The 23,307-nt window shown below is 41.8% G+C and overlaps 1 protein-coding gene across 3 annotated transcripts in view; it reads left to right on the top strand.

The window, feature by feature from the left end:
• DAB1 (DAB adaptor protein 1) overlaps window positions 1-23,307 on the top strand; it is a 1,149,186-nt gene that overhangs the window by 589,371 nt on the left and 536,508 nt on the right. The window lies entirely within an intron of this gene.

Genomic DNA, 23,307 nt, shown 5'->3' with positions numbered 1-23,307 from the left:
GACTCTGCGGGCTAAACTATGGGGACCTGGAAAGATCTGTGCAGTTTGGACGGTGACCCTCAGGAAGTTAGAGAACCTGGAGGTGGATGACCTGAAGGTGGATGACCCTGAAGGCTCCCCATCAGAGTAAAAGGCGTTAATATGTATGCAGTGTTTTCAATCTAGTAGCAATGGAGGATGGAGGAATTGAGTCTCTATGCAGGGAAAGAGAAACAGATAGAAAATAGCACAGGTAACCAGGCATCATTTTTAAAAAACCTCCCTTTTTAATTAAAATTAAATGTCCACTGTAAGGGAAAAAAAAACTGGTAAGCAACAAATACCCACAGCCTTGTTTAATCATCTGTGATGAATTATAATTAGGATTTGAAAATTATTGAACTTCTTTCCCCCTGTTCACCTTGGAGCTCTGAAGGTGAATTTCAAAGAGTGCAGGAGGAATGAATATTAAAAAGTTTGTTTTACACTTCAACACCAGAGCTCCCATCTCATTTTTCCATTAAAGCTCAACTTTTGAAATTTTTCTCTGCTTTGCAATAATTACATCTTCAGCCTGACAACTCATTACATGACAATGCTTATGCTAATGTGATTCCATAGGCACTAGGCAAGGAAAGCTCTCCCTTTTCAGTGATGGAGGTGCAGAGAGTGGCTGTCTCTCCGGCTCAGAGAGACCCTGCCTAAATCCATCCCCACCCCTGCTCCAAGCACGGTGCTCTGACAAGCCTGGATTCTTTCACCACTTCCTGACAGACAGCAGCATTGGCAGGGGTACCCTTGCTCCTGGTTCATTTTATTTTAAATCCTGCTTTGTACTAGAAAGACTGGAAATGAAATTATCTGTGCAAAGTTTTCAGTCTCAACCTTGGGGCAAGCCCATATGTCTTGCTCACTCCACAAGGGTAACATTCTATATTTTTCTCAACAGTCTTATTGTTATTCCAATCAATTCCGTGTACAGCTATTATTGCATTCCCCCTCTGCCATGCCCTGAATGGGGTGAGTGAAAGAGGATAGAGAATGAGGCTCCTTAGACAAGCTCCTGCCCACACTGAGCTTACATTATGTGGATGCAGACATGGTACAAGAGTGGACAGTCACACTCTGCTACATGATAGGGTATGATTGCTACACAAGCACAGAATCTCCACCTGGGCTTGATGGTGTGCGGTGGGAGGCTTCCCCAGGAAGGTATCAAACATGAGACCTGATTAGATGGAGCCATGGGCCTTAAGTAGGTCAGCATTGCTGTGGTGGGCCCTGAGGAGGAACACGAGGTACAGAATCCAGAGGGCTGCACCCCCAGGCCAATAACCTTACACTGCATATAGCATCTGGCCCATGTGTAGCCAGCCAAACTCATTTACTGGGGAAGGAGTGACTGCTTAAGCCCCTTGAAATACTCCACCAACAGGTGAGCACCTGCTGGCCAGGTGTTTCACACACATCACCCAAAAAATCTGCCAGTAGGGATCAGTATCTCCATTTCACCTTCTAGAACTCTGAGACTCAGCAGTATTATATAATGTGCTCAAGCCCCTCAGGCTTGTCATTGACTGAACTGACTCACACCAGTGTGAAGAGTGTGCAGTTCAAAGTCCAAGTCCTGCTCTGCACCTGCTACTTTCAGCACTTCTAGAGAAGATGACAAATGCAGTGCTAGCTTTTGATTTCTCAGGGAAGGGAGGGATGCATGTGTATCCCTGCCTTGTGCTTTTTTAAGTTACTATTCTAACTATGTCATAAGAGTGAAGCCCTGCCGAAGGTCAAGAAACCAGTTTTTAGTCTAGGCTCTGCAACTAGCTCACAGGTCATTTCACTTCAGCTTCTGTTTTCTCAATTATGGGGAGAATTGTTAAACTATGTGTCTTGCCAATGGGTTTCAGCCCCTGGCAAATTCACTATGGATTCAATGAGACCAAAGAAATGACAGTGGACCGTTCCCAACTTTATTCCCATGGTGGCAGGTCAATCACTAGAATCCTGTCCACTTAGAGCAAGTCTGCATGCAACAAGCTAGTCTCTGCCTCTGGGTACCTCTATACCCAAGAAGCCGTCTCAGTCTTTGTCCTCAGCACTACCGCCACTCCAGTCTTGTCTCTGCTTTCCTGCAGTCTTGCAGCTATGCCATGGTGTCGCCCAGAGCACTGGGCAGAGCTCTTTATATAGAGTCAATAACAATGTATTGCTCTCATGTGTGTAGTGAGCTAGCCAACCAGGGCCAGGTGAGAATCCTGGCCATAGGAATCTCCACTTTATCCACACTATGTCCTTAGAAAAATAGAGTTCAAATTAAAGGGAAGAATCTCAGTGGAAGCTTTAGTTCTAATAACAAAAGATTTTAATGCAAGCAATCCTCATTAACTCTTAGCAGGTGTAAATAATATGGTAGGGTCTTGGGGGCTGTAGAATTTAGAAAGCCAGAAAGGTGAAGGGAAAACATGTTTGGAAAGATGCAGGATAACAACCTAGAGTTGTATTAATGTATAAAAGAATTATATCTCGATAGACAGATGGATGGATGGGTGGACAGATGGATGAATGAATGAATCGAGGGTCTTGACTGAAACAGCATGGCTGAATTCTGGCCCCTGGAGGAAGAAACTGTGAGCACTAAAGAAATCCTTGGCCAGGAGTCTATGTGCAGGAATCAGTGAGGCTTGCCTCAAATCAGATTATCTCCTGAAAACTGCTCAGCCCTGAATGAGAAACAGCCCTGTGGTGTGTCCTGCAATGACCATATGCCTTGGCCATACACAGCTGGCCATTATCTTGCTCAAGGTTTCAGTCCTGGGCAAGTTTACTTCGGGTTCACTGAGACCAAATCAAAACAATGGAACATTGCAGGTCAAAGGACTTACATCAAGCTTTACTCTCATAGTGGCAAGTCAAGAGCTAGAATCCTGTCTGCCTCCAGAGTAGTCTGCATACCGCAAGCTAGTCTCTGCCTCCAGGCCCCTCTGCCCCTGCTGCTGTCTCAGTCTCTGTCCTAGGCACTGCCACCACTCCAGCCTTTGCTCTCCTGCAGCCATGCAGCCCAGAGCACTGGGCACTCTTAAAATAGAGTCAATGTATTACTCACATGTGTAGTGGGCAAGTGAACCAGGGTCAGGTGAGAATCCTGGGCATAGGAACCTACCTTGATTTTTTTCCCTCTGGTGTGCATTATTTGGGGGCAGAAAAAACAAGACAGTGTTTCTTAGAAGTCTTCTCTGATTCCTGTCCTGGACTAGGAAATTGTCTTCCAAGCTCCCCCAGACCCCTGACTGCCCATTTGTGGGAAAAATGGAAGTTCCTATGGCCAGAATCCTCACCTGACCCTAAGCTACTTGATGATGTAACTGGCCTGCTGCTAGGCCACTGCTTCCACACTCGTAGGCAATGAACTATTATTGACTGAGTCACTGTACAGAGAGCTCCACCCAGTGCTCTGGGCAGAGGCAGAGTTGGATGTGGATGAAGGACCTGCACGCAGACTGCTAGATACAGACATGATTCTAGAGCTCGACCTTCTGTGGTGAGAATAAAAATGGTTATAAACCCTTTTACCCCAAGAACATTCAGTTGTCATTTCTTGGTCTCAAATTCCAAAGTGAATTTGCCCAGGGCTGAAATACTCAAGACACCTTATCTTGCCAATGGGTTTCAGGCCCGGGCAAGTTCACTGTGGATTCAGTGAGACTGAGGAAGGACAATGGAACATTCTTGGGGTAAAAGGATTTATTACCCGACTTGTTCTCCCTACGATAGGTAGAGCACTAGAATTACATCTGTAATCCTCCTTCATCTCTGCCTTCACTCAGAGTACTGAGCAGAGCTCTTTATATAGTGACTCAGTCAATAAAAATTTACTGCCTATGGGTGTGGAAGCAGTAGCCTAGCAGTATGCCAGTTACATAGAGTAGTTTAGGTTCAGGTGAGGATCCTGGCCATAAGAACTTCCATTTTCCCCACACACCAAGACAGCCCAAGTCTTTCCTCACAGTGCACTGCAGCTCCTTGAGGGCAGAGATCACATCTTCTCATCTCTGTACCCCCAGTACAGTGCCTGGTACAGAGTTTATGAGTATTATAATATCTGACATTTCTGAGTGTCTTCTCTCCTGCTGAGTAGGTCAGAGACTATGCTAAGAGCTTTATGTAGAATACTTCATTTAATCCATGAAACATACCTATGAGATAAGTACTGTTATTTCTATTTTATAGACGTGGAAACTGAGGCTCAGAGAAGTTAAGTGATTTGCCAAAGGTCACAGAGCAACAGAGTGATGAAGTCAGGATTATCTGTGTGGTCTGTGCATTGGCAGCATCCCCTGGGAACTTGTTAGAAAAGGAGATACCCTCCTCAGACCTATTGAATAAGAATCTACATTTAACAAAACCTCCAAGTGATTTATGTAAACATTAAAGTTTAAGATACACTGATCTAGTAGAATAAAAAAAAAGTATTTGCTGAATGAACAAATGATCTAAGTTTGAGTCCTAGCTTCACTGCTTTACTTGCTCTGTGGACAGAAAAAATGACATTGCTAAGCCTCATTTTCCTTACATGCAGTAAGGGAAGAATAAAATAATCTACAAAATAGGAGTTGTGAGGATCCGAAGAGCTAATGACTGCCAAGTATACCCATTCTAAGAGTGCAGTAGAAGCTGATACTACCAATAGCTCATCCCCTCTCCAAACCTGACTGCTTAGCTAATAAAATGTAGAAGGAAGGTGTTGGCCTAAAGGATCTCTGATCTTAATTTTGTAGCTTTGTTGATTCTGAGGATGTTAGGGTGGAAATACCATTAGGCTCCACAGATTAGAAATATGTTACCTTTTGGTCATTAATTTTCCCTCCCACACCCACTGTTGTATCGAACTGCAGACAAAGCACTTCACCTTGTCCCTTCCTTCCCGGTGCTACACAGCTAGCAAGGGAACCTTCCCCCTGTTGACTCTGGCCGTCCTTGTTCACAGCTCTGACTCCTGCTCTCCCATTTTTTCTGCAAAAGATTTCAGAAAGAAGTGCATGTTGATTTGGTGTATGGCTTCTTGATTAGATGGCAGGTTTGTAGCAGGGTGGATGTGACAATCAGACAGGCTTTGATTAGACCTTTCTGATATGTAAATCCAGCTGGATAAGATAAGTGGCGCTAGGCTGGGGATGGCAACAAAGGTAGGAAGAAATCCCAGGTGACTGGAATTAAAGATCTGTCTGAGCAGGGTGTTGGTGAGGATGATGTGAATTTCAAAGAGCCAGGGATAAACATTCACTTTCAGATGGGCTGATTTATTCAGGAAGTCGTTTGAGAAGCCAGTTCTCTCATCCCAGAGAGTTTATAGAAGCCAGCAAAAAATGGTTAAGCACTGGAATGTAAACACTGTTAATTGGTAATTAATGGGCACACCTACAAGGAAGGCATATGCCAAATTAAATTGATTGCTTGACTCATTCATGGATTCATTAAATAGTATATGTGGGGTTTTTTTGAGCCCCTATTCCATCCAGGCACTATGCTAGAAGCTGGGGACTCAGTAATAATAGGGTTAGAGTCAACCCACTTGAAGAGGATAGAGTGAGGCTTTAAATTTAACATAAATAATTAACATCGTTCCCTACTTTCTTCATTCATTCTTTGGATTCTTGCTCTCGGTGAGACAGGGAGCAGAGGATATATAGGGAGGATCCTAAACAGACTCAATCCCCCATCCTCTCAGAGCTCATGTTCCCACCCTGCTCTACCCCCAGTGCCTCAGACAGTAAGCACCTCGTAGGTATGCAATATGCTGTCAAATAATACCTGTGAATACGCATACTAATACAGACAGCCATTAAACAAGTAACTGCATGAGTAATTAATTACCAGGTTGCCCTAAGTGCTAAGGAAGAGAAGCCCTGGGTAGGGTGCCCTGAGAAAACAAACAGGGTGACTTGACCCTATAGGAGGACCCAGGGAAATCATCCCCAAGGAAGTGTCGTTTCAGATGACACCTGCAGGTAAGTAACAGTGAGATGCGAGTATGGGGAATGCTATCCCACCAAGCTCATGGGAAGCCACTGAGGAGCTCTAGCGTGGTACCAAGGAGGCACTGATGCTTGCTGGGAAGCAGAGCATGAAGTCAAAGGGGAGAGTGAAATGAGATGAAGTCAGAGGGTAGACGGGCCAGGTTACATTCAGGGTTTTAGATCATGTTTAGAATTTGGGAATCATTGCCAAGATCACTAACAATTACTCTGCTTAACTGTTATGTAACTCTTAACAATTACTGTAGCTCAACACAGGGGCCTGCCTTCCAGAAAAACGTCCCTATGCCTCCCAGCAAAGGCAGGACTAAGACCCTATTAAAGGACAATAAAAAAGGGCTTGCTCAGAAAAACAAAACAAAATAAAATACAAGACATAGTATTTGTAGCTAGAGGAACCCTGTATTTGAATCTCAGAACTGCCGCTCATTCATTTCATGTGTGACCCTGGACAAGTCATTGAATGTCTCTAAGTCTCCAGAGAAAAGGAGTTTACATGATTCTGTGTGAGAAAGCCTTTGTCTAAGGTTTACGATGTAGTAGGTGTTCACTTTCCTTTCTGTAGCTTTGCTCCAAGTTAACCTAGAGATAGCCCCAGGACCGGGACTAGATGGCGATATTTGGGTGGTCCAAAGAATTTGGGGTCTTTCCAAAATTACAGTTATAAGATATTTGTTCTGTATTTACTTAATGGAGGAGCAGAGAAATTGACTTTTTTAAACCAACAAATATATCCAAAACAATGTGCTTGGCCTACTTAGAATTGTGTTAAAATTGTGATTTTTCTGAACCCCTAAACTTCCTGGTTTTAAAATTTAGATAATAGAATGAAAGAAATACATTTTTCCTAGGTAAATAGTGTTGTGCTATGAATTATTCAGTTTCAGGATTTCAGCTGACTTTTTGGCTGCTGACCTCGGGTGACTCATGGCTGGCTTGTCTTGAGACTGGTGAAGGCTGGGGGGCAGGCTCCCAGCTGCAGGGAATAGCTGTAATAGGCAGATCACAAAAATACCCTATGACAAAAGTGGGCACCAGCAAATTATGGACTTTTATTTGCACATAAAAGCAGCCTCCTTAAGAGAAGTAGGACAGCAATACTCATCTATAGTTTTTGCCTTTCATGTTCTGCTAACAGAGCCATATTTCCTTTTTTTTTAATTTTAAAGTTGCAAATTTTATTTCAAATATCTTATAATTCTTCCTGTATTTTTAATAATTTATATCCTCTTTTCCCTCTCCCTTTAGATTATTAACACAAATGCTCATATTTCTCATTCAGGTATTTTTCATAAGTGCAACATTTATTTACTAAAATTTTTTTATTGAATTATAGTTGGCATATAACATTAGTTTCAGGTGTACAACATAGTGATTCAACAACTACACACATTAGAAAATGCTCACCATGATGAGAATAGTTACCATCTGTCACCATGCAAAGTTATTATAATATTATTGACTATATTCCCTCTGCTGTACTTTTTACCCCTGTGATTTATTTTATAATTGGAAGTTTACACCTCTTTATCCCTTTCACCAATTTTGCCCATCCTCTCACATCCCTCCCTGTGGAAACCACCAGTTTGTTCTCTGTATTTATGTCTGTTTCTGTTTTGTTTGTTTTGTTTTTTAGATTACACATATAAGTAAAATTATATGGTATTTGTCTTTCTCTAACTCATTTCACTTAGCTTAATACCCTCGAGGTCCATCCATGTTGCTGCAAATGCCAAGAGTTCAGTTATTTTTATGGCTGAACAATATTCCATTGTGTATATATACCATACTCCTTTATCATTCATCTCATGGTGGGCACTTAGGTTGCTTCCTTATCTTGGTTATTGCAGGTAGTGTGGCAATAATCCATATGACCCAGTAATTACACCTCTGGATTTTTACCCAAAGAAAACAAAGACACTAACTCAAAAAGCTGTAAGAACCCTATTTGTGTAGTTCATGATATGAATCCTTTCTATACATCATATGGCTAAGTTCAGAATCCAGGCTTGACCAATCAGATCACAGCTTTCTCCCTAACCAAAATGATTGGCTCAGATTTAGACCAATCAGAGGACTAGCTCAGACTTCTGATGGTACTTTTGGGAAAGCAGTATTCTTCACTTCTGAGATTTCTAGTTGTAAAGACAATGTTAACTGAGAATTACCAGAGACTGTCTTTGCTACCACTTAGGATAGATGGTATATAGCAATGCTGCACATCACTAATCATCAAGGGAGTGCAAATTAAAACCACAATGAGATATATCACCTCACACCAGTTAAAATAACCACTATCCAAAAGACTAGAAACAACAAATGCTGGCAAGGATGCAGAGAAATAGGAACCCTCCTACACTATTGGTGGGAATGCAAATTGGTGCAACCACTGTGGAAAGCAGTATGGAGGTTTCTCAAAAAACAAAATATAGAAATACCATTTGACCCAGTAATTCCACTCCTAGGAATTTATCTGAAGAAAATAAAATCCCTGATTCAAAAAGACAGATGCACCCCTGTTTATCACCACACTATTTGCAGTAGCTAAGATATGGAAACAATCTAAGTGTCCATCAATAGATGAATGGATAAAGAAGATGAGTTACATATATACAATGGAATATTATTCTATTCAGCCGTATAAAGAAAAGAAATCCTGCTGTTTGCAACAGGATGGCTGGATCTAGAGGATATTATGCTCAGTGAAATAAGCCAGGTGAAGAAAGACAAATACCATATAATTTCACTTATATGTAGTATATAAAAACAAAGGAAAACAGAAAGGACAAAACAGCATTAGACTCATTGACACTGAGAAGTGACTAGTGGTTACCAAGGGGGAGGGGCTGGGACAGGTCTGGGGGGAAGGGGATAGAAGGGCACAATAATTTGCAACCACAATATAAGTTGATCCCAGGAACTGTTGAACTGCTGTGATGTACATTTGAAACCAACATAAGATTGTATATTAATGATACTTTAATAATAAATAAATAAAACTAGTTTGACTTTTTTCACATTGCGTATAACTCAAAGACCCCTCACTAATATGGCAACCAATTTAGATTTCATCAGCCATGTAAAAACATCCTATATGGTGTTTTGTGTTAATTGGCACAATATTTTCACATTTTTCCAGTGAGGTTTTGCTACTTTTTGTACTTGGGCACTCCAGGCAGCCACTGCACTGGATGGCCTCTCTCATTCTGGCCCTAAATTTCTTTGGAAGAGACCCCAGGGTGCTCTAAAAAACAGACCCAGTGGCTTTCTTTGTTAAAATACTGGGTGTTGTGCCTCAAATCCATGATTCCTGTTCCCTGAGAAGTCTTCCAGGAAGAGATAGCCTCAGGCAACTTGAAAAATGAGTGCTCCTTCTCCCCAGAGCTTTCCTATTCCATTTCCAGATGTTCATATTTGGAAATCTTCCCTTATCTGCTTCTTGAAGTGCCAACACTCAGGAAGGGCCCAGCCCCACTGACAGCCTGAGGCTTTCTGCTAAAGGGATTTCACGGTATCAGGACTAACACCCCAGCGTATTAGATCCTTTCAAAGCAAGTTGGGCTTATTTGTAACTTATCTAAGAAAAACATCACAGCATGTATTTGTAGCCAAGGATCCTTGAGCGAGAAGGTAACAGATGAAATAACTTATTAGTTCTTTCCCTTCCCATGATTCTTGACAGAATGAAAGACTCCACTACACCTACTCATCAGAGCTTTTGCTCAGGACGGTTTCCCCAGAGCCTCGCCCCTGCCAGCATTGCACACCTGTCTGCAGCAGATGTGCACTCCTGTCTGCAGCAGATGTGCACAGGCAATGGCAACAGATAGATTCCACTTACTGAGCATGTACTACATGCCAAGCCCCGTACACAGTGTTGTATTTGCATTATTTATGTCTTAGGGGAACACTGTGAAGTAAATCTTATCAACCTCATTTTACAGGTGAGAAAACAGAAGCTTATAAAGTACAATCAACTTGCCTGGATTAACTCATCTTGGTAGTTGGCAGAGTCAGAATTTGAACCTAGATCTATTTGCCTCTAAAATATATACTGTTTCCTCTAGGGACATAATATCCCATTTCAGAATGTCGACTTCTATAAAATAACTTTGACCTGGCTATTCCTATACCTTGATACTGCTTTCATGAATGTGGCTGGTCCAAACATTCCCTGAGTGTTGCTTGTGGTGATGATAATGACAGAAAATCACCCATGTCCCAAACGTCTAACAGGGCCAGCCACCCGTGCTTTTTCCTAAGGAGGCTCTAATTTTTATGCCACCCTGTAAGGAAGTGTTATTTTCCCCATTATACAGATAATGAAGACTGAGGCTCAAGGAAGATAAAGAATTTCCACAAGGTCCCATTGTCAATAAAGAGCATAGTGAATTCCCTCTGGATCTGCCCGATTCCACAGTAGAGGTGCTCTGCATTGGGCCATGCTGCTCTTTATCAGAAATCCACTCCATCCAAGAGACAATGGAACTCTCCCAGAGGGTACCAACAATGATGTCTTACATTTTTCATAGTCATTTACAAAGTGATTTCACTGTCACCTGGCTACATATCAGAAGCACTTAAAAATTTAATTTTAGAAAATAAATCAGGGTTAGGGTCAGGGAGAGGGGCGAATAGGTGGAGCACCGAGGATTTTTTTGGCAGTGAAACACTTTTGTATAACACTATAATGGTTGGTACATGTCATTATATATTTGTCCAAACCCGTAGAATACACAACACCAAGAGTAAGCCCTCAGGTAAACTATGGACTTTGGGCAATTATGATGTGTCAGTCTAGATTCATCACTTTAACAAATGTATCACTCTGATGTGGAATGTTGAAAATGGGGGGCTATGCATGGGGAGGAGCAAAAGGTATATGGGAAGTCTCTGTGCCTTCTCAATTCTGCTTTACTCATTTGGGACCCAAAACTACTCTTTTTTTAAAAAACACCTGGACACTATCTCAAAGGAATCTGATTCAGTTTTCTACCACCAATTGTACGTAAGTGGAAAAGTAGGATTAGAAAGCAGGATACAGAATGAAGGGTATGTATACTTCAGGACATGGAGGTCTTTGTTATATTGGCTCTTTAGGATAATATCGTAGACCTAGAATTACTGAGTCAAAGGGTAAGAATATTTTGATTGTGTGTGTGTGTCATGGACTGAACTGTTTCCCCCTGAAATTTGTATGTTGAAGCCCTGACCCTCAATGTGACTGTATTAGAAGATAGGGCCTTGACAGAAGTAATTAAAGTTAAAGGAGGTTACAAGGGTGGGACCCCAATCCAATACGACTGGTGTCCTTGTAAGAAGAGGAGGAGATCTCAGAGATGTGTGCACAGAGAAAGGATGATAAAAGGAAGCAGCAAGAGGGTGGCTGTCTACAGGCCAAGGAGGGGGACTCAGGAGAAACCAACCCTGTTGGCACTTTGAACTTGTACTTTCAGCCTCCAAAACTGTGAGAAAATAAATGTTTGTTTAAGCCACAAGCCTGTGGTACTTTACAATGACAGTCCTAGCAAACTAATAGAGTGTATAGTAGTTTTTTTTTTTCCTCCAAAATGCTTTTCATAAATTTTGGGCCAATTCACACTCTTCCAGCAGAGTCTACAGGTTTCGTCTATCTCCCTGTAACCTCACAACTTGCCTACTGTAAGGCTTTTAAAACCATTGCCAAATTGAAACATATGTTACTTTAATTTGCATTATTCTCCTCCTACTGAGGGAAATGTTTTTATAGTTGTAGTTGTATTGGCTTCTTTTATTTCTTCTTTCAAGTCTTTCGCTTTTTTTATATCAAGGACTCAGCTCTTTCTTACTTATTTGTGAAAGATCTTTATATATCAAAGATATCCTCTCAATCTTAAAATTAGTATCAAAGATATTATCCTTTTATCTTTCAAATATGTTCTGGATATTTTCCCCAGGTTATTACCTACCTTTTGATTTAGTTTCAATTATATCTTATCAAATCTATTAATTCTTCCCTCTGGTTTCTCTTTCAGAATGGCACCTTCTAATGTTTTGCCTGCCTCAACACTATAGCAGGTTAGAAATATCCACATGTGTTTTTACCTAGTTATTTTGTTCTGGAATCTGTTTAGGGGTAACACGTAAGGTAGTCGTCTCCCCTCAATGAATGATGAGCCAGTTGTCCCAATATCTTTATTTAATAATCCAGGTTTTCCTGTTTTAAAGTGCCCTCTTAAATATACGCTGTTATAATATGCTTTGATCTACTTTTGACCTCTCAATTCTATTCCGTTGGTCTGTCTATTTTGTTTAAATTCCATGTGAGCTATTGTTTTTCCTTCTGTACAATATATGCTGCTTCCAAATGCTACATAAATAAGAAAATGAGCCCCTGGAATTCCATATTTGTGAAGATTCAAATGATTTACTCAATTTGTTCTCTTTCCCTAATGTAAGCAGATGAGAACACTCAGGGTTTCACTGATGTTCTCTAATGATGATAAGATTTTTAACCTTCTTTGTATTCAGGATTTTAATTCCCTGTTATTTACTGGAATGTCATTAATCATTTTAATCACAATAAACTCATTTGATAATAACATGAATGTCCTAAGAATTTAGATAGCATTCTATTTTAATTCACCAATAATTAACTTTACCATTATTTTATAGTGTTATCAGTGCTGGGAATAGAACCTTGCAGATGAACTTTTAAGAAAACATCATTCCTTTGTGGGGAGGAGTATGGGGAGCAGAGTAACGAATACAGATGTTTCTTATTGGTCTTAATGCAGCTGTGGGAAGCATTTTCCCTGTTAAGTTGATGCTGCCCACAGATGGAGAAATAAAAATGACCTGAATGCTTCCCCTGTGTGTAGCCAATCTTCCTCTTCCCCCATAAATCATTCAGCAACAAAAGCTCCAGATAGAAGTTTGTAAACCATTTAATGCAAATACGTAGGGAGGGAACTGGGGGAAGACTTTAGAGGTGGGAGAGGAGAGCAGCGAAGTGGCCTTACCTGTCTCAGGGATAGTGAATAATGGAATGGCTGTAGACCTTGCTGAAGCCCTGCAGCCAAAAACTCCCAGTTGAGGAACACTACTTATTAGTGACCTCTCTGGCCCAGAGCCAGGCTGTTCGTGCAAACGCAACCCAGCTCCTAGTGTGTTTGATGTCTGTATTCAATGGTTCAAGTGTTGGTTTTAGTATCTATTTATTAGTGATCTTGGGCAAGTCTCTTGTATGCTCTGAGCCTCAGTTTCTTCAATCATGACATTGAAATAATCATATATGTCTTAGATGATGGAAATAATGACTTAGATAATTATATATTTTTAACTGGCCAACAGAGTGGCTAAAACAGAGTTAAATCCTTAGAATTATTTCATCACTGAAATTATCATTATAATCTTCTGGTAAGGGACTCATGGTAGATTGGAAGAGGTGGGAGAATTAAGCCATAAAAATTAGGCATTAAGTCTCAACTCTGTCTTTTATTAACTGTGTGACCTGGAAAAAAATTATACAATCTTTCTGGGATAGAGTCTCCTGATATGTAAAATGGAGACTAGTAATCCCACAGCAATCTGTAACTCAGAGTTTTTTATAAGAATAAACTCCCTAATGATTGGAAAAGAGCTCTGAAAACCCTCCAGATATTATTTGCCTTTCAAATGTGAGATATTATAATCCCTTAGAGACCCCTTAGCAAATCTTGAAGCCCTGTAGATGTTGCTAGTCCTTACGCTGAAATTATCTGATAGAAGAACTCTCATGTTCCAAGCAAAGAAAAATGAATAGCTGGGGGAAGTTAATGGAAGAGTTTTACTCATTTGGGAAGAACTTTATAACAATTTGAACTGTGTGATAGAATTAGTTTGGGAAAATTTTCCAAACAGTTTGAGCTGCCTAGTGAGATACTGAGCTCTCCATCATTAGTTGTGGTCTAGTAGAAAGAGGAGAGATGACTATCTCTTAAGGATGCCATAGAGTAGATGCTGGCATTGGTGGGAGAGGAAGGTTAATTCACTTAACAAATATTTAATATTGTCCCCAGAGCTCACCACATGCTGGACTCTGTGATAGACACCAACATTGAAAAAGATTTGATTCCAGAATCTGTTGTCGTAACAGATCCTTGGTTATAACATATCCTTGGTTGTAACAGAAATGGCTCTTTAAAAAACAAAAGGAAAATAACCTGGAGATTGAAGAGTTGGGGAAGGATTAGACATCCAAAGGAGGAGAGGCGCGAGGGCAGGCCAGTTAATCACAGAAGTAGGCGCAAATGGACTCTGCTGAAAGAATGATTCAGTTTAAACTTTTTTGCAGTATTCTGTCACAATGTGTCACTTCCCTTAAGATTCAAATTCCCTGGAAGAAGAACCTGGCCTAATTTTAATTGCCCACCAGAGGGAAGATGTATATGTGATGGAGATCTTTATATCAGCTACTTCGTCAGGACCACATGGAATGGGGGACTGGCATAATCATCTCAAGAAAAAGTGAGTGTTGTTATCAAAATAATGAAGAGGGGAACCTGGGAAAGAAAAAAACAATACGGATGTGCATTACATTTCTAGGTTTCAGTGCAGAGCTGGGGGCATGCAGTGGAGGGCACTAATCCACCCAGACTCAGGGTTTCAGGAGGAGAAAGGATGAGCTGAACTGTGTCTTCAGAGAAGAGGAGATAGTTAGGGAGATAGTAAGGGAGATGTTGGTGGGGAGCAAGAGGTTCTAAGGCTTTTCTGACTCTAAAAGCCCCTGATTCTGAGCCCCTGGAGCTCAGGGCTCCCTCTGTGCTTCGTGATGCTTTCCATGGTGTGAGCTTTTCCTTTGTTTCCCCAGCGAGATCACAGACTCCCCAACGGTGAGGTGCTGCCTTATATTTCCTGAGTCAGCCCTCCTCCTGCTTGGATGTACGGTTGTTGGGCTCAACTCCTGCCATTTCAGAGCCCTCCACATTCTGCAGTTGAGGAGCTAGGCATCTACCTGGTCCAAGTAACCTATCCACAGTCCCACAACTGGTTCAAAAACAGAAGTAAACTAACAGGTTGCAAAGATCTTAGGTTTTATGAACCTTTTCAATTTAAAATAAGCATTACTTGTTCATACTTGACTGAATCACATAATCACCTGTAGTGTATTATATATTCATGTAATAGTCATACTTTTATCAGGCTTAAAGTGTTTTATTCCCTGGTTGCACTCAGCAAGGTGCTGGACAAGGGCAGGGGGTAGGGAGGGGTGTTAATCATAGAGTTCCAGAGCTATATAAGTGGAACATATCTTAGAAAATTAAATGCCTAAGGGGCTAGGAAGACACTTTAGATGCGTGAATCAGATACATTCTTGGTCAGAGGCAGAGGGGAGTGACCCAGACTGTGAAGAGCCAGATAGCACGTGCACCATTCAAGAAAGGCACACTCTACTCGGCTCAAGCCAATTATTGTGTGGTGAGAGAATGTGAGTTCCATGTTGTCAGACCTTCTAAGTTTTTAATATAAGATAAAAACCTAGATCTATATATAGAATCTTATAATTTTTTTTTAATGTTGGCAAGAAACTAAAAATGATTTTAAATATAGTACACCGATATAATTTTTAAAATTCTCTTGGTTTTTGTTTTGTCTGAGTTAGAAGTTTCTCTTACCTGTCTGCCATTAAGCCATGGGTCATAATGGAGGAGGATTTGTTGTAGAGGAAGTTCCTTCCAGTCAAAAACAAAAAGAAAAGCATCGGCCTTTTATCCTGGGCAGTATAGAAAGGAAGGAGTTGAGGAATTCAGATAGCAGATTCTGACTAATCTCTCTCTCCACCTCCTGCTGTGTAGCCACATCTTTGCATGGGTTGGGGGAACTGGTAATAGAGATATCCAGACAGGTATGAGGGAGCCCAAGAACACAGGAGGCCAGTGCCCACTCTTCTGAGCATTGCCTGGGAGAGACCAGGGCTCCAAAAAAGCTCTGCATTTGTCTTTGGTACCATGTCCTGTAGGAGAGTGTAATATAATGTATAAGTAGGGAGGTGATTGGAATCATAGGTATGAGTAATATTCCTGCTTCCCCAGTGCCTGTCCATAGTCTGGATATTCCAGAGAGGGAATGTGGAGGTGCCCTGCACAGGCAGCTGAAAAATACCTAGTATCTGAGGTTGCAAAATACAGGAGGCCCTGTCTAGAACCAAAAATTTTAGCTATGGGAACAGCACAGCATTCCATAGAACTAGACAGACCTGCTACCTCTTAGCGGATGCTATACAGGGTCTTGGGCCACAACCTGCCCTGCAGTTCTACAAAAGATCTAGAAACATCCACGTAGCTCTAAGGCCAGAGGAGCATGTAGGCCCACTCCTTCACCCCCTGACCATGAGCATTTATAGGGAAGAATGAAGCTGTCCAAGGGACTCTTTACTCCTGAAGCGATGGACATGGGATTAACTGAAAAGATTCATTTTTTCACCACTATCCCTTGGAGCTGGAGGCTCATGAAGGCAGTTAGAAGAGGTTTAGGAAGTATAGGAGTCACATTTTCCCAGTATATTTGCTTTGTTTAATGTACAGGGAAACTGAAATACAACCAACAAGCTTAATCTGACCCATGGGTTACTTGTTGGCCAACATGAATCTAATCTAACCCTGTCATTAATATGGGAAGAAACTGAGGCCCAGAAAGGGCAAATGTCTAGGGTCACAAAATGAGTTTGTGATTATATCCTTTAGGATACCTTTAGCTATTGGTAACAGATGACCTAGATAAAAGTAGCTGAAAACATTGGGATTTTTTTATGTCACATAACTAGAATTACAGGGCAGGCAGTTCCAAGGTCTGTTAACTCCACAGTCTAATAATTTCAGCATCATGAATTCAGTTTTCCAATTCTCTTGGTTGTCATCCTAGTGGTCACAAGAAGGCTGCCCTGTGTCAGGCATCACATCTTCACATCCAGCATACAGAGGCAGGGAGGAAAAGGGATTTTCATCAGAATAGAAAATATTTTCTTGAAGCTCCCTTTTTGTTTCAATGGCCAGAATTAGATCATGAACTCAGTGACCTGAAAAAAGGAATGAAACTACCATGGTTGACCTTGCCAGTTATCTAAACAAATTCAGAGTCCTGTTATTTAGGAAGGCATGGATTAGCATGGCTACTGGGGCCATATGCCCCTGTGATGCAGCCAGAAACAGAGTCCATCTCCTGACACGCTGATGCCCCAGCCGAACATCCACACCCAAGACCTACAAAAGGCTCCTATCAACTCATAACATTCACAATTGATTGTGGAGGTAATACTTGATGAACTTAGCAAAAGTGGCAAAAGATATCTTAATAGTCTTCCTGAATGAGTCATTTTTCCAATTTTCAAATAAAAGCCCTGTCAACAAAGTAAAGGAAAACACTTCCATTTTCCTTGGGAACATGCTTACCACATATCATGCTTTCCACTCATTTGCTCAAAGGTAATCAATTTCGTATGAATATTAAATCTGTTATATTCATTATATTATGCTTAATATAAGCATAATATGTACTGGCTTCCTATAATCTCACCATAATTCTGTGAATTTAGTACTACCATCCTTACTTTACAGATTAGGAAACTGAGAACCAGAAATGTTTAGTATTTTTCCCATTGTCAGTCAAGTCGAAAGTAGCCAACCCGATATTCAGGTGGTGTGGTTTCCCGGACAGAAGCAGAGGCTCTGTCCAGGAGAATTTCCATTGTATTCAAATCCTTTACAGAATTGGGGCACTCAAATATCCAGCACAATCCACTCCTTTCAAGCTCATAGTGTAAAAAATATATATATATATTTAGGTCGTTCATTTTATTTTTTGTTCCCCCAGAGTTTTCTCTGAAGTGTTACACTAAAAATATGTCATTCTATTAATGTCTTTTTTATTCCCTTTCCCAATCCCCCAAAGCTTTAAAGATTTTACCTTTGCCAAGTACAGAAATTGCCTTGATTTCTTAAAGTGACAAAAACATGCCTAGGTGTTTGACAAGGCATTCCACCAGCTTCACAGATAAAACCAGAAGGTATTGAGTCTCTGGGGCATCTCTGCAAAGGAGGCCCAGAGAGGCCTCCATAGGCTGGTTAGCAATCTCTCTTGGTTTGGCTCAGAATCTAATTTTCTCAGTCATGACCCAGTCTGTTTGAGTTAGGATATAGAAAACATCCTGGTCTGAGCTCAGGCAGCCTTGCATTCTAATACCAACTCAAGGGGTGCTGGCTAAGTGACCTGGGCAAGTATCTTCACTTCTCTGAACCTCCATTAACCCATTTGTAAGCTGAGCACCAGACCAGCACCACAAGATTGTTCTGCAGATGATATGAGTGGGCTGCAAAGCACCGGTGTGATGCTTGGCATGTACCTAATGCTCAGTGCCTAGTAGCTGAGGTTATTATAATTGATCCAGTGTCCAGGGCTAACTTCCTTTAAGGTCTGAGCATCTTCTCAAGCCCTTCCCCTTCCCTGGTCAGACAAAGGAGATCAGTCAGAGGTAGAAGGAGAAGGGACTTGAACCTCTGTCAAGTAAAGACCAGTTGGGAAATCCAAGAGGGAAAAGACTCCTGCCTTACATGTTGGAAGGGTTGGCATCATGCAGAAAGGTAAGGCTTAGTTTATGTGTCTTCAAAGGAAAACTAGGACCTGGATGTAGAAGTTGCAGGAAGACAGATGTTAAGTGAGTATCAGGGAGAAAGTTCTCACAATTAGCTGGTTGGAGATGGATTGGGCTTCCTGATGAAGTAGTGAGCTCTGTCTCTCAGGAGATTTGCACTCAGTGGGTGGTGAACATTTGTAATATAGTTTTGTGTGTGTGTATGTGTATATGTTGTGTTTTCTTCACCCAGTTTTTTAAAACTGTGATAGAATACACATTACGTAAAATTTACCATCATAACCATTTTTAAGTGTACCGTTCAGTAATGTTAAGTACATTCAGATCATTATGCAGCCAATCCCCAGGACTCTTCATCTTGTAAAACTGAAACTCTCTATACATTAAACAACAACTTCCTATTCTCTCCTCTCACTCGCCCCTGGCATCAACCATTCTATTTTCTGTGTCTATGAATTTGACTATTTTAGGGCCTCACAGAAGTGGAATCATACAGTATTTGTACTTTAGTGACAGAATCATTTCACTTTGCATGTCCTCAGGTTCATCCATGTTTAGCATACATCAGAATGTTCTTTCTTTCTAAGGCTAAATAATATTCAATTGTATGTATATACCATATTTTGTTTATCCATTCATCTGTGGACACAAAGGTGAGTAGCTTTCACCTTTTGACTTTTGTGAATAATGCTGGTACAAACATGGGTGTACAAATATCTCTCTGAGTCTCTGTGTTTAATTCTCTTGGGTATATACCTAGCATGGATATTGCTGGGTTATGTAGTGGTTCTATTTTTATTTTTTTGAGGAACCACTGTGCTATTTTCTACAGTGATTGTAGCTACATGTTACTGTAGCTCTTGGGGAAGGGTGTTCCTGGCTCAGGGCAAGTCTCTTATGAATCTGATGAAACCAAAGTAAGTTAAGGGGAAAGGATAGGTTGTGAAAAAGGCTTTTATTTCTTACAGCCTGCTTGGGATGGGTAGCCAGGCCTGGCTCTGACCATCTCCTCCGGTCCTGGGTTTGTGCTCCTCCTCTCCGCCTTCCCCTTCCGGGAGAAACTCTATGGGCAGGTCCTTAGTGACCGGCAAATGCTAGACCAATTATGTACCAGGAACGGAGGGGAGGACAGAATGTTTTCTTTCCACCCCTTGCCCCAAATCAAACAGAGGCTCTGAAACATCCACTGGTATGTAAATGGACTAAGGCCAGGTGGGAGATTCTCGATATTCTGAGTAAAAACTTCCATTTACTCCACTGTTACATATCCACCAACTCTGTGCAAGGGTTCTAATTTCACCACATACTTGTCAGTACTTGCTGTTTTCTCGGTATTGTTTTTGGTTTTGATACAGCCATCCTAAATGGTGTAAGATTGTTGTGTTGATCAAGTTTTGAGGACTTGCCTAAAGGCTGGTCAGTTCTCCTTCTTGAACCACCAGTTAAGTCCATATCCTTGGCCACTTTCCTTATTGGAGCTCTTACATTCCAGATTATTATTTACATGTCCTAATTACCCAAGGCCAGGTACCAGACAACTGAGGTGGTCCTTAGGCCTCAGAGCCTGCTGAAATTACTCAACTAGCCAATCCTAAGCTTGCTTGCCCTGCCTCACCCTTTTCTTCCTACAGAAACCACAATAAAGGCCCTTGCCCATAGCCCTCCACTCTTCCTCTGTCTTGTGACCTGCCCTTTGCTTTCCCTGAGTGGCCCTGCACTGTGTGCCGTGTTTCCCCCAGAGAACAGTGAATATAATCAAACCTTTCAACTTTTCCTGGTCTCTCCGGCCTGATCTGCATCAGGTAAAGTGATGAAAATGCCACTTCACCTGGATGTTGCTGAGGCTGCACGCATTAAGGGACTCTATCAGTGTTTCTGAAACCTGGCTGCACTGCAGATCACAGGGCCCATTTCCCCTCCCCCAATCCCCAGGTCTGACTCAGTGACTCAGAGGGAAGCTGTCTTTTAACCAGCTTTCCAAGTGATTCAGAGAGGCCCATGGATCTGCTTTCCTCCAAAGCTAAGATTCTGTAATTATTAAGAGAGGAAAATAGCACTAAGGGAACAAAAATAGTTATGTTAATTAGGTCTATATAGAGCCATAGTTTACAAAGCGCTTTCATAGTCTCCCCCTCAGTTAACCCTCACCGAGCCTCATGGAGTGGATATTGTTATGTTACCTAATTCATGGGGAATCTGAGAGTGCTCACCCAGGGTCACAAGGTCGGGAAGTGATAGGGCAAAGATTTCAATTCTGGGAGTCATTTTCAAAGCTGAAAATCTTTGTACCACAGAATAGGAAAATCAACATATAAAGAGCCATCACATTATACAAAAAGAAAAGAGAACAAATCTACTAAATGTAAAACAAATATTCTGAATTTTAGCTCTCTTAGTTGCTGGCTTGCTTCGATTTGTTAAACACCCAGTTATGCCTTGTTGACATGGGTGAGAGCAGCCGTGGCTCATGATTTCAGGGGAGTCCGACCTTGAGGTCATTTCTAAAACATTGTGAGGTCTTTGAATAAGAGGTGATCATATCTAGCCACCTGCTCCAAGAGAATGCTAAGTTTTTCTTTCCTCTGGCAAACCCAATCCATCAAAAGAAGCTGGAGCTTTGAATGTAGACCAACTCTTTCCATGGCAAATTATTCATTTATTCCGGCAGTGATTCAGCAGTAGGTAGCAAATGCTGACTGTGTGCAAACGGGCTTGACTGTCTCACTTCAGAGAATTCTGAATGGAGGCAGAAATTCAGTCCGTTTCAAGGGAAAGGACAGATGCAGATCCATACAAGCCCTCCTACCAGAAGCAAATGCATGGATAGAGAATGAATGTATAACTAATTTAATAAATTAAGTATTATAAGTTGATTTCTGCCTATTCATCTATGTTCCTGATGCATCCACCCACCGGCAAATATGAGGAATTGACTCATTCAGGCATATGTAATATAAGCTGAGTACCTGCATAGTGTCTGGCATAGTGAGAAGGGCCCAGATGGAGAAGGGACTTGCCTATATCCCATAGTTTATAGGTGGTAAATCCCAAGCATGAGGCCCCTGGAAGATAAGTTCCATGAAGATCAGTGTCCAGCCCGGGACCATGCCCTACATAGTATGTATGAGGTCTCATCCAGGCAGGCTCTAACTCCAAAGGCCCTGCAGGTATTTTCATTGAACTAGTAGGGCAAACACTTAGTGATCCCCTGTCTGGATTCAGCAGAGCCAGAAACTGAGGATGTGGCTGTGAATCATGGCTGCACATCCAAAAGACCCAGACCACAGACATTTGTCATGCCAAAGAAGCCTGGCACCAAGAGCTCCTTGATTTGATGGGAAAGGCAAAAATAGAAGCATCTGAAGGACCCTCACACAGGCCCCAACTGTGGCTGTGGAAGAACCGTCTGGCACAGTTTTGCTTTCAAGTTCCTGACATGACCTAATTTAACTCCTTTCATTTGTGTGATAAATGAAAATGCCAGAGTGGGGGCCCATGGGGCTCTAGCCCCTCTGTGACAGCTTGGTACCTGAGGGTGGTGGTGGGAGGTGACACCTCTGTGGAACCCAACTGGAGACACCCTCACAAAGCCAACTGGTATACATTCCCTCTGCTATTCTGGGGACATTTGCAGCCTAAGGACCCTAAGGAAGGAGAGGACAAGGAGCCCTTGTCTGGACTAAAGAGGCAAATGACATTCCCCAGAGAATGGTGGCAGCAGAACTGCCAGAGAGTTTACATAATCCAGAGTCCGCCTTCAGAAATTCTAATTCATCAGGTCTTGGTGGAGCCCAGGGTTCTGGATTTTCATCAGCCACCACTCCCCTGGAATGTGAAGATCTGGGTGGATGGGAGCTGGGCTTTGGCTTCGACCAAGCCTGGTTGGAATCCTGGTCTGACCACCTACCATGTGGTTTTAGGAAAGGCACCAAACTCTGTGAGCCTCCATTTCCTTACAGGCATAACAATACCACCTCATAGATTATGAAGAGAATTAAATGGTATAATGTTTCTTTAGTGTTCAGTAATCAATTAAAGGCTAGATTTTATTAAAAGGCTTATAAACAGCTAAGTCTTAGAAAGAGGTTCTGCTCTGTTTTGATTTTTGGATACTTTTAGTCACACACTAGCTCTGGGGGCAGAAACCCTGGGTCCGAGACCTCACACTGGCATCTCTGAGCCTATGGCTAGCTTTTTAACCTCTCAAAAAAAGCTTCAGTTTCCTCCCTGTAAAAGTTTCCCCCACCTGCCATCCTGGGCTACTGTGAGGAGGAAATGAAAAGCCTAGTGTGAAAAACACAGTATAAGTTATAAAGTACTTTGCAGATTTTCTATTATTCATGTAATAGCAGAAAGGGTTTGAACGGGTACTAAAGTGCCCCCCATCAGCGGCCCTGATGGCCTGCTTTCCCGAGCATTACAGACTCATTTTCAGCTGCAGCATCCATTTGCATGCAAACAAGTATTGTGCAGTAGGCCTTCACTGCTGCTCCTGCATGGAAGGTGCTAGCTGCAATCTCGTTTACATTATTAATTTGCTTCCTAAACCCTTTCAAGTCAAGCTCGTGGGAGGTGAGCTGAGAAGCAGCCTCAGTAGATGATGAGCCTGCACTGGGAAAAGAGAACCTGCCAGACAAATGTGTGGCAGGGGGACCCAGGCCTTAAATTGCTCATCTGGAGATAGAAGGT

The sequence above is a fragment of the Manis pentadactyla genome, chromosome 4, assembly GCF_030020395.1.
Source record: "Manis pentadactyla isolate mManPen7 chromosome 4, mManPen7.hap1, whole genome shotgun sequence".
Classification (NCBI taxonomy): domain Eukaryota; kingdom Metazoa; phylum Chordata; class Mammalia; order Pholidota; family Manidae; genus Manis; species Manis pentadactyla.
The sequence above is the reverse complement of the archived record's forward strand: the minus strand, read 5'-3'. Positions and strand labels throughout refer to the sequence as shown.